Raw genomic sequence first — 12,521 nt, 5'->3', positions numbered from 1 at the left:
TGCCATCAGAGCCTAAAGCGAGGCATTAACGTTCTGAACCTTAGCACAACCTGCATGACCAAGCATCTTCATGCGAGACACGGGCTGCAGTGGAGTAAGCACCTTCAAAACCAATAAAGGGCTCAGGCCCCTCCTGCTCCCTCTTCTGCTGCTGCCTCGGCTTCTTCCTCCGCCTCTGGAGGAACGTTGGTACCTGCCACCCAGCAAACAGAGGATGTGCCACCAACACCACCACCTCCGTCACCAAGCATCTCCACCACGTCACATGGAAGCGTTCAGCTCTCCATCTCCCAAACCTTGGAGAGAAAGTGTAAATTCCCACCTAGCCACCCGATCTCTGGCCCTGAATGCCAGCATTTCTAAACTACTGGCCTTTGAAATACTGTCATTTGGGCTGGTGGAGACAGACAGCTTCAAACAGCTCATGTAGCTTGCTGTCCCACAGTAAGTCGTTCCCAGCCGCCACTACTTCTCCAGGAGAGCCGTGCCTTCCCCGCACAACCAAGTATCAGATAAAATCAAGTGTGCACTGTGCAACGCCATCTGTGGCAAGGTCCACCTAACCACAGATACGTGGACCAGTAAGCACGGCCAGGGACGCAATATCTCCCTAACTGCATACTGGGTAAATGTAGTGGCGGCTGGGCCCCAGACGGAGAGCTGTTTGGTGCACGTCCTTCCGCCGCCAAGGATCGCAGGACATCATTCTTTGCCTCCTGTTGCCACCTCCTCGGCTTCCTCCTCCTCTTCTACCACCTGCTCATCCAGTCAGCGACAGACCTTCACCACCAACTTCAGCACAGCCCGGGGTAAACATCAGTAGGCCGTTCTGAAACTGGATGTGTTTGGGGGACAGGCCCCACACTGCGCAGGAGTTGTGGCGGGGTATAGAACAACAGACCGATGAGTGGTTGCTGCCAGTGAGCCTCAAGCCCGGCCTGGTGGTGTGCGATAATGGGCGAAATCTCGTTGCAGCTCTGGGACTAGCCAGTTTGACGCACATCCCTTGCCTGGTGCATGTGCTGAATTTGGTGGTGCAGAAATTCATTCACAACTACCCCGAGATATCTGAGCTGCTGCATAAAGTGCGGGCCGCCTATGACCACTGTCGGCGTTCTCATCCTGCCACCGCTCGCCTTTCTGTGCTACAGCGTAACTTCGGCCTTCCCACTCACTGCCTCATATGAGACGTGCCCACAAGGTGGAACTCCACCTTGAACATGCTGGAGAGACTGTGCGAGCAGCAGCAGGCCATAGTGGAGTTTCAGCTGCAGCACGCACGGGTCAGTCGCACTGCGGAACAGCACCACCTCACCACCAATGACTGGGCCTCCATGCGAGACCTGTGTGCCCTGTTGCGCTGTTTCGAGTACTCCACCAACATGGCCAGTGGCGATGGCGCTGTTATCAGCATTACAATACCACTTCTATGTCTCCTTGAGAAAACACTTAGGGCGATGATGGAAGAGGAGGTGGCCCAGGAGGAGGAGGAGAAGGAAGAGGGGTCATTTCTAAGACTTTCAGGCCAGTCTTTTAGGAGTGCCTCAGAGGGAGGTTTTTTTGCAACAGCAGAGGCCAGGTACAAATTTGGCCAGCCAGGGCCCACTACTGGAGGACGAGGAGGAGGAGGATGAGGAGGAGGAAGATGGCCGCCCTGCTGGATCCCCGTTACAAAGACAATGTGCCATCCTTAATTCCCTCACTGGAGCGTGATAGGAAGATGCGCGACTACAGGTCTGGTAGAGGCGCTCCTGAGAGCATTCCCGACTAAGCCTGGGGGACAAGTGGAAGCACAAGGTGAAGGCAGGGGAGGAGGAAGAGGACGCCAAAGCAGCTGTGTCAGCGCCAGCACCTCAGAAGGCAGGTTTAGCATAGCCGACATGTGGAAAAGCTTTGTCACCTTGCTGCAACAACCGGCTCCAACTGTTGATATGGAGCGTGTTAGCAGGAGGCAGCATTTGACCAACATGGTGGCGCAGTATGTGTGCACACGCCTACACGTACTGACTGATGGTTCTGCCCCATTCAACTTCTGGGTCTCCAAATTGTCCACATGGCTAGAACTTGCCCTGTATGCCTGTATGCCTTGGAGGGGTCATTACAGACAGGCGCAGCTGCCTGTCCACAGCCAACGTGGACAAGCTCACGTTTATTAAAATGAACCAGGCCTGGATCCCACAAGACTTGTCTGTACCTTGTGTAGAAAAGAGAGTTCTAACAGCCTCAACTATCCATCCTTGTACTCAAGTGCACTTATTTTTTTTATATGTCCCAATATTTTGGGGGATACCCCTATGTAAAATGCAAAATAAAACATCTGTGTTGGCTACCTATTCCTCCTTCACCGCCGCTTCTACCAAGACTGCCACGTGAACCTACACCGCCTCCTCAACCTCTTCCTCCTAGATCATTCCTATTTTTTATTTTTTTAAAGGTCTTTTATGTTTTAATTCATTTCCTTATCCACATTTGTTTGCAGCCCTCTAGCTCTTGCCAGGGCTATTTTAGAGGCCAAAAGTTTGGGTCCCCATTGACTTCAATGGGGTTCAGGGTCAAGTTCGGGTCCCGAACCCGAACTTTTTTTTAAAGTTCGGCCGAACCTGAACATCCAGGTGTCCGCTCAACTCTACCTATTAGGATAGACTAAGAAAACATGGGGAGTACCAAACTCAGGATCCCTCTAGAACAGTAGGACACAGGCCTCAGCTCACACGACCTATGGACAAGATAAAGGACCCCTCTTTGTAATCATAGGACAACAATGCCTATTTGTCTATACGGATATTATTTTCACTATTGATCTCAATTCTTAAGATCTGTTAATTAAAAATGTTAATTTTTTATCTAACCAACCTCTAGGTTTTACTGTAATAAATGCATCACTCAGCACAAGATGGTGCATTAAAGGCTTGTCCAGGCTCGGAGCCGGCAACCGCTTGAACATGAAAAACCCCACTCACCTGTCCACGATCCTGCCACTGCTCTGTGCCGGGTCCCCAGTGCGGCCAATCACAGGTCACAGTGGATTGAATGCTGCATCACAGCAGTGAGGTACCATTAAAGGGGTTGTACCATCACAGACATTGGGGGCATATTTCTCAGATATGCCCCCGATGTCTGATAGGTGCAGGTCCCACCTCTGGGACCCGCACCTATACTTATAACGGAGCCACCCTCCATTCATTCCTGTAGGAGCACCGAAAATAGCCAAGCGTTGGCTCGGCTATTCCGTCAGCCCCATAGAAGTGAATGGAGCGGTGGCTGAGCTTACACAGTGCGCCTTCCATTGATTTTTAATGGGACTTCTGAAAATAGCCAAGCATACTGCCTGGCTATTTTCGACGCTCCCATAGGAATAAATGTAGGGCGGCTGCACATGCACGGTGCGTTCTGCTGCACTTTGCTGGCTCTGTTCTAAGTATAGGTGGGACCCACATCCTAGCGATATGCCCCGAATGTCTGACATGGTACAACCCCTTTATAGCCTCTGTGACTGCTGAGGCCTGTGACTGGTTGCAGTGATCTTGGGATACAGCCACTTCCTAGTCCTGCAGGGACCTGAAGTGGTTGGTAATGGATCAGCAGCAGGACCATGGACAGGTGAGTGCATTTTCTTATGTTCAGGGGAACAGGGGAGAACCTCAAGCAGTTGTCCATACAGTATAGGTACATTATACTATCAGATGCCCTTCTTCCCTGCTTCACTGCATTAACACTGAAAATATGCTTTCTTTCTAGGGGGCACATTATTAACAATTCATGGCTCTGGATTTAGTGGGAACTCTGTGGTAGAACTTGATGGCAATGGATGTGCCGTGGTCTTTGCCAATCTGAGTTTGATTAAATGCCGTACCTCTGAGGTAAGTGTTATACTTGTTATCCTGTCAGCATTGCTTTTGATGGTAGTGCAACACGCCTGGAGGGAAGTGCGTCAGGAAGGAAGTTGGGAGTGACAATGATGATAAGGGTGGTATTAGTCCCGATGTTCATGGTGTCCCTCTCCCTCATTCCCAGGGCAATTACAGTAAAGAGGGGACACAGGATAATAAGTGTAGTTCTCCCCCGGGGGAACACCCTTGATGTAGCCTTCTCTCTGATGTGGTGCCCTTCCAAACTTTTCTACCTTCCAATCCAACCTAGGGGTACAGTTCTCACAAAACATGTTTACAATTCCCACTGCGGGGTGTAGACCGTAAGACAGAAACACAGTCTATTACACTGGTATGATCTTTAAGCCGGAAGCCTGTTTGCCCAGCCAAAGGGCTGTGAAGTTCGGAAGCCATAAAGAGGCGTTACCTTCACAGACTACTTCCACCCACCATCCTTTTTGGCCGATCTACATTCTCAATAGTTATTTTCTACTCTGAGTCTCATTGGCTCTGTGGCGTCTTTCCTGGGTCTCAAAAATGCTGACTGTGTATGCCACAGGATTGCAGTTTATGTAGGCTGCTTAAACTGCAATTCCCTCTAACTAACCACTCCACAGAAAAGAACCAAGCCCAAAGGTTAGGACCTGCTCCTTCCTGTAGACTATCTCCAGGGAATGGATATTAACCCTATGATTCAGGCTTACATTCAGTGCAAACAACAGAGGAACAGTTTGAAATGAAATAAAGCCAGAAAACATCAGTTAAATATCTGACAGTGTTTAATCATTTAGCAGTGGTCCACTGGGTCACTGCATTTGTTCCTATTTACAAGTGATATTTTTTTGGAGCCACAGTTTCATATAAAAGTTTGTAAAATCAGTTAACAGTCCACTCACGCTGTGTTTGCAGTGTATGTTGGAGGAATATGTAGAGACGATTTCTAGACATTTACCTCCAACGTTTTTATAGGAATACAGTGGTATACATCACCATACACTTCATGTTGCAAAGACATATACCATGCAGTATACTAGTTTTGTGCTATTACTCTGTACGGAATAACGCAACAGACTGTGCTATTCCATACAACTGAAAAAAATGAATACCAGTGTATAACAACCCTATGCAGGGCAAAAGGACACTGTTGTGGCTTTTGTCAGGTGCATGGGGTCTATGGATATGTTTCACATATGTACTGGGGGGGTTCCTGCCATTAATTGCAAAGGGACACTGCAAACAGTTTGTGACTGTAGCCATAGACCAGGCATCCTCAAACTGCGGCCCTCCAGCTGTTGTAAAACTACAACTCCCACAATGCCCTGCTGTAGGCTGATACCTGTAGGCTGTTCGGGCATGCTGGGAGTTGTAGTTTTGCAACAGCTGGAGGGCCGCAGTTTGAGGATGTCTGCCATAGACAATCAACAGTTGCAGCAAAAACGGATAGTCTTGAAATGCAGTTTTTTTTTTTGTGGTTTTCTACTCCGGCTAATAAAGGGGGAGGGGGGGGGGGTTACCAAGTGGGGGAAGCACCTTCTGTGACGTCCTAATACAATATATGGACAGGGGTTGTATTGATGAAATAATTCCTTTAAATCCTCATAAAACCGTACAATAATCTAAGTTCTGTTTAGTAAATCCATAGGGGTAGAGGGCTTGTGCGGTGAAATACAAAAATTAAGCTGTGGCCATATTACATGAATGTTTTTTTTTTCTCAGGGGCTAGAAGGCAACGCTGATCTTATTGTTTTCACAAATGGACTTAATGTCACCTTACCAAATGCCTTCAATTTTACCTCTTTCTTGGCACCAACCATCACTGGAATTGAACCAAGAACCAGTAGTGTTTTGGGAAATACAACTCTCACCATTTCAGGTTTTAACTTCCTAAATCAGTCAGAAGACAGCGCTGTTTTATTTGCAAATGAAACGTGCAAAATTCTGGAGTGGACACCAACCAATATAAGATGTCTTCTGCCTGCACTTCCACCCGGAACATACAACATCATGGTACAAGTCGGAAATTATGGATTTGCAATAACCAGGTATTTAACCTATTCTTGTGATATGACGTCTGCGTATTTCAGACATGTTACTATCCTGGTTTGACCTTACTCAGATGGTCTTAATGGGGGGGCATTTTCCGGATTGCAGATGCGAATCCTGACCCTAACTAACAGCATCAGGTCAGGTGTTGAAGACAAGCACTATAATATTGTAGTGCACTGGAGCAGGGGTACTTTGAAGTCTGGACATTTGTGGACATTTGCCCCTGTATCCCCTATGCAAAGTCATCAACTTCTTAATTTATTTGACTTTAAAGGGTTAAAGGGGTTATCCTACCCCTATAATGGCCCCCAAAATGCCTGGGCCCCACACAGCCGCTGCTGCATCTCCGCGTCGCACGGATCAAAACATCCGTTGATGGGGGGAAGCTAATAGCAGGCCCCGACGGGAACGAGCCTCCCTAGCGCCACCCACGATGCTAGGGAAGCTTGTTTCTGTTGCGGTCTGCTATTGGCTGGCCACCTCCAACCACCCCTCCGTGGCGAGTATCAAAACATCCAGATGCAGCGGCAGCCGTGCGGGGAGCAATCTGTGTGAAGGGCCTGGGCATTTGGGGGGGCATTATAGGGCTTAGATAACCCCTTTAACTTGCACTGTTTAATACTGTGTAACTGCATTTCATATGTTTGTTGTGATATGTATCCTGTTCATTTGCACTGTATTTGCACAGCACTATTAAAAGGGTTAATGAACATTGCAAGATGTTTGGGACTTTCTTGCTAAGGCTACTTTCACACTAGCGGCTACTTTCACGGTTGAATTATCTTTAACATACCCAAGACGGATCAGTCATGAACTCTATTGAAAGTAAATGGGGGACGGATCCGTTTTCTATTGTCGTCTTGCTCCGCATCCCAGGACAGAATGCTGCGGTTTGCTCTTTGGTATGAAAACGGAATGGAATGCATTTTGGAGCATTCCGTTCTGTTCAGTTACGTTTTGTCCCCATAGACTATGAATGGGGACAAAACTGAAATGTTTTTTTTCCGGTATTGAGACCCTATGACGGATCTCAATACCGGAAAATATTAATGCTAGTGTGAAAGTAGCCTTATAATGAGAAGCTAGTAATTTTCCACAATTACACTAAGGTTTAAAAAAGAGTCGGTATTGCAGGGAAAAAGCCAGAGTTGTTTACTATCAAAACCAAGCAGACCTTTTGGATGCCTTGTTTAGCTCTGTTATTATGTCTAAAGACTTGTTTTTGTCCATAAAAACTGCTGTGTCATTGCCATTAGGCATTGCAAGTCTATTAGAGACAGAAAATTGTAACTTTGTATTTGTTTAGGTTGAGTTTCTCCACTCCACCACTGCTAGAAACTGTATGTAAGGAGAGCAGTCACAGCCCCTAGAGTTATGCAGTTAGGGATCAGTGCTTAGAAGAATAGACTCTGCCAGACTGCATGGGTGACCAGAAGAAGACACTAAGAAGGGGATGCTGAGCTACAGAGGCTGGGCCACCATTCTTTGTCCATAGTAACAGCCTTCTGAGAGAGAGGGACAGCTTGTTCAGGCCTTTTCTCAGCATGGACCCTTTTTCTGCCAGGGAGGAGACTGGAGAAGCCAGTCCTATGCCTCACCTGTATTGTTTTGCACTTGAGTTCCTCCAGTAAAAGGAACACTAGTTAACTGCAGACCCTGACTCTCCGGACGTATTTCCCATTGTGGTGCACCATGTCTTACCATTCCATTCAGAGAGCAGCAACATGTGGTGACACCTCGACTGTGTCCAGGGGACCCAGCATAGCATTGGGGCCACCTCAAACTCTGTCACTGCAACACGCCCACATTACCAACTGAATGAGCCATTAAAGGGGTTAATATTGATAACCTATCCTCAGGATATATCTGATTGGTTTTGTCACACTTTCCCCTCCCTAGCAACTGTTTGAAAAGTCAGTGCCACGTCCTTTTCCAGGCCTACGCACTGCTCAGTCCCATTCAAGCGAACAGGAGCTCGACAGCCTCTTCAAATCGCTGATTGTAGAGGTGCTGGGTGTCAGAACTCCTTATAAACCAAAAACAACCACCCTGAAACCACTGGAAGAACACAAACTGGTGGTAGCAATGTTATGGTCTGGAGAATGTTTTGTGGCATTCTCTGAGCCCACTCATCTATGTGGAGGGCACTCAATATATTTGGGTATGAATCCATCCTTGCAGATCATGTACACCCATACATGCTGATTGTCTTCCTTGGGGGCAGATGGGATCGTCCAGCAAGACGATGCGACATGTCTCACTGTTAGAAATGTCTGACATTCGTTGGAAGAACATGACCAAGACTTACAACTACTATCCTGGCCTCCTAATTCCCTAGACTTGAACCTAATTGAGCATCTGTGGGATCACCTCGATGATGTTTTTGCTCTATGTATCCTCCCCCACGTACTCTCCAGCCGTGGTGGGATACAGTCCAGTCAGTCAGTAGAATAGCTATACATGTTCATTCATGGGACTCTAGCACGGAGGACCGACAGCTCCATGACCAGCAACGCTGCCCTTCAACATTTGACTCGTGGCTCTGACTGCTCCCAAAGGCCACATCTACATGGAATATCGAGGATTTATCAAACTGGTGTAAATGAAAACTGTCTTAGTTGCCCATAGCAACCAATCAGATTTCATCTTTCATAACTTTTTGGGAAAATGAAAGGCAAATTCTTTTCCCTTACACCAGTTTGATAAATCTAAGCCATTATACTTTCCGTGGGTAACCTCTGGGAATGCCGCTTTTCTTACAAATACTGGCAGTTGTTATCCTATCCCACCACTAAGGAACCTGCAAAAAACAGCGCCACCCCTGTTCATGGGCTATAGCTGGTATTGCAGCTCATTGTAATGCTTTATACAAGTGTGAATAGGGTTCTACATGGCTTCATATAAATACAGTGGCCATATTACAGCTTGCCTCTGTTTTGTTGCAGCATGAATGATGGAGCGTCCGTTGCATATATTTTGGAAGTGAACAGCATCTCCCCACAATATGGATCCCTGTACGGCGGTACTCGAATCACACTGACGGGATCCGGCTTCAGTCCTGTCCCAAATGACAACCAAGTACAAATAGGTACAGCATCATTTCATGGGGTGTCTGCCCTATTAGAAATGATATTCAGCAGTTTCTTAGGGCTCATTCACACGACCGTATGGCCATGGTGCCCGTATTGTGGACCGCAAACAGTGGGTCTGCAATACACGTGCGCCGGCAGTGTGAACTCTGTGCTGCAGTGCAGACCCATTGACTTGAATGGGTCCGTGATCCACAAAATATGGCAAAAGATAGAACATGTCCTATCTTTTGCGGTGTGAAGGCACGGATCGGAAGCCCATGGAAACACTGGGAAGTGCTTCTGTGGGCCTTCAGGTCCGTGCCTCCGCACCACCAAAGATAGGACATGTCCTATTGCAACCAGCCAGTCGCAGGGGGTACACGTGAGGTTCACGGTGGACCGATCAGGGGTCAAATGATATAACACACAGTTCATCAGTTTACTCACGGTTAGCAGAAAGCCTCCCTGGGCTGGCAGCACAGTGTTGAGGTGGAAAGCATGAAATCCTCTGGGGCACGGTCTGTGGTAGGAAGCATCAGCCAAGATGGTGGTTGAGGTGCCCTTGATGTTAAGGGTGCTTAGGGTGCAGTCCTTTGATGGATTTTGTTGTGACGCCAATACCGTTAATGGTGGTACAACCATAGGTAGTAATGATGAGGTAGACAGTGGTAAGATGCAACTCACAACTTTTACTTTGGTAGGTTTTCAGTTGCAGTAGTACACTTATGCAGTTTTTAGATGGTACAGAGACAATACTTCATGATTAAGGTATTGGTTGATACTCCGGGTCTAATACCTCTCTTACCCCCCCCCCCCATTCCCCTACCCGTCTACCCACCATTATCCCCCCAAAATAACCACACCACGCATCACATGGATTTAATTGGCCACAGCAGCCATTTATTATTAATATAAATACATAACATATATATAACATAAATAACATAACCGCAGACGAAGGAGGTTCTGGAAGCCCCAAATTGTCCACTTACAAACCACACGGCAAATCCATCTTGCCTCCAGCCGCAGTATACAAGCTCGGAGACACCCGGTGGTGGATGCCTCGCCAAACCGAACAGGTAAGCCCCACCATGAGAGTCCAGCCCCCACCATAAGGGGCCCTCTCAACCTCAAATCCCGATCCGTAGTTCCAGCTTCCAGTACCCTTCTACCGCCAACAACGCACAACTTGACCCCCTCACCCCTCAAGCTTGCGCGTTCCGCCACACCCCCAACGCTCTCTCAATGCCATCCTGCAACCCCAACGACCACAAATCTATGCCCACCGCATTTAAATGCACTCCATCCTTTCTCCAGAACTCCCCCACACCATCCTCCAACTCCCTATGCCTCACCGCAACCGCACCATGTTTAGCCACAAACTTCCCTATCGCCCTATTCACTTTAATCCGTGCCTTATTTATCCTCTCAACCGACCGCGCATCCCGCCATCTCTTACGAGGCACAATGTCCGACCATACCACCACTATCCCAGGAAACAACGACCAAATCCTCAAGAAATCGAATTTCACATCCCTAATCAAGTCACGCACCGGCGTAAGCCCCAAATCATTCCCCCCACAATGCACTACCAACACATCTGGGGCTCGATCCAAACGCACAAACCTATGCACTTCCCGTAACACCCCCCCCCCATTACATGCCCCTAAACCCCAACCACCTCACCACCGCAACTTCATCCGACAACCCCAACTGACGACCCTGCTTCCTGACGTCCGCCCTAAGCGCTCCCCACCAAACAAAGGAGTGGCCCAGGATCCAGACAAGAGCCGCCGAATCACCTGAAACAACAAAGAACACATTAAGCATCATAACCCCACCAACCCCGCTCACATCAAACTATCCAGCCTGACGTACGACCTGAACCTAACCGATTCCCACCTCCCCAACCTCATAATCTGCTCATCACTCAACCCCAACCTAGCCGCTTCAGGTCGCGGCCCCAATCTGAAACGAATGACCAGAGTACCGCGCCGAATCCAACCCCAAAGCCGACAGACACCTCTTTAACACTGCCACAAATTGGTACCTCGACAAAAACGATCCATCCTCATGCCTAAGCAACGGGCCCTCCAAAAACTCAGCATACCTCCTAAAATCCCCAAGTGTGGCAACCGGACACAACCCGCACCCAGGAACCGCAAATAAAGTAATCCGACAACCCCTGCCCTCTAAATCTGTCTTGGACCCCCTCAACCTGATCAACACCCTGTCACCACACAAATCAACCTCCTCCACAGACAACCCCCCCGAACACCTCACACTCCTGCCCACCAATTCACCCAACCGAAATGCACCAAAAAATGCGAACGAGAAGGCCAACTTAAACAAGCCGCGGAACACACAACCTCCACTTGCCTACCAATGCCCAACAATAACTCGAACGATATTGGCTTCCTGCCGTCCAGGTACCGCCTACCCCGCTTCCAACCCCTCAAAACCCGCTTAACCAAAAAAGTCTTAGACACATCCTCTAAACCCCTGAACTGAAACCCGCACACCAATGTCCCTGACAATATACCCCAAACCCCCCCCCCCTGCGGCATCCGAAAAAAGCTCAAAATCAAACATATCAATCACCTCCTGCATAACTAGCGCCCTTCCATTAAAATGTTGCAAAAACCCATCCCACACCTCTAAGTCCGTCCTCAACTCTCTCCCCAACCTAATAAAATGATGAGGAGCCGTCACCCCCGCCGTCGCCGCTGCCAACCGTCTACAAAAAATTCTACCCATCGGCATAATGCGACAAGCGAAGTTTAGCTTCCCCAACAGCGATTGAAGGTCCCTCAACCGAATCTTCCTGGCCCTCCCCACCCTTGCTACCATCTCCCGCAAATCCCGAACCTTCTCCACAGGGAGTCTACATTCCATCCTAACCGTATCGATAATAATCCCCCAAAAACTCAGTTCGGTCGTAGGACCAACCGTCTTATCCCCTGCTAACGGAACCCCAAACGCTGCAAAAACCGCCTGTAGCGAACCCAACAGCAATGCACACACCCGCGAATCCGCCGGACCCAAACACAAAAAATCATCTAAATAGTGAATGATGGACGAACAACCCGCCACATCCCTCACCACCCATTCCAAAAACGAGCTAAACCTCTCAAAAACGCACAAGAAACCGAACACCCCATAGGCAAACACCGGTCCACGAAAAACTTCTCTTCCCAACAACAGCCCAACAAATGCAAGCTATCTGGATTCACCGGCATCAGGCGAAACGCTGCCTCAATGTCAGTTTTTGCCAATAGCCTTCCAGGCCCCAACTTCCTCACCCAACCCAAAGCCGCATCAAACGACGTATACACCACTGGGGGTCAATACCGTCATTGATTGACGCCCCTTTCGGAAAGGAAAGATAGTGTATCAACCAAAATTTATTCGGCTCCTTTTTAGGCACCAACCCCAACGGCGAAATTCTCAAATTCGCCAACGGAGGTGCATCAAATGGCCCATCCATCCTCCCCAACCGAACCTCACCTGCCAATTTTTCTGCCACCACGTGACC

The 12,521-nt window shown here is 48.4% G+C and overlaps 1 pseudogene; it reads left to right on the top strand.

Moving 5' to 3' along the window:
- The window catches only part of LOC122939296, a 359,170-nt pseudogene that overhangs the window by 185,307 nt on the left and 161,342 nt on the right, over positions 1–12,521 (top strand).

The sequence above is a fragment of the Bufo gargarizans genome, chromosome 5 (assembly GCF_014858855.1).
Source record: "Bufo gargarizans isolate SCDJY-AF-19 chromosome 5, ASM1485885v1, whole genome shotgun sequence".
Classification (NCBI taxonomy): Eukaryota; Metazoa; Chordata; class Amphibia; order Anura; family Bufonidae; genus Bufo; species Bufo gargarizans.
This window is presented reverse-complemented; position numbering and strand designations above follow the sequence as displayed.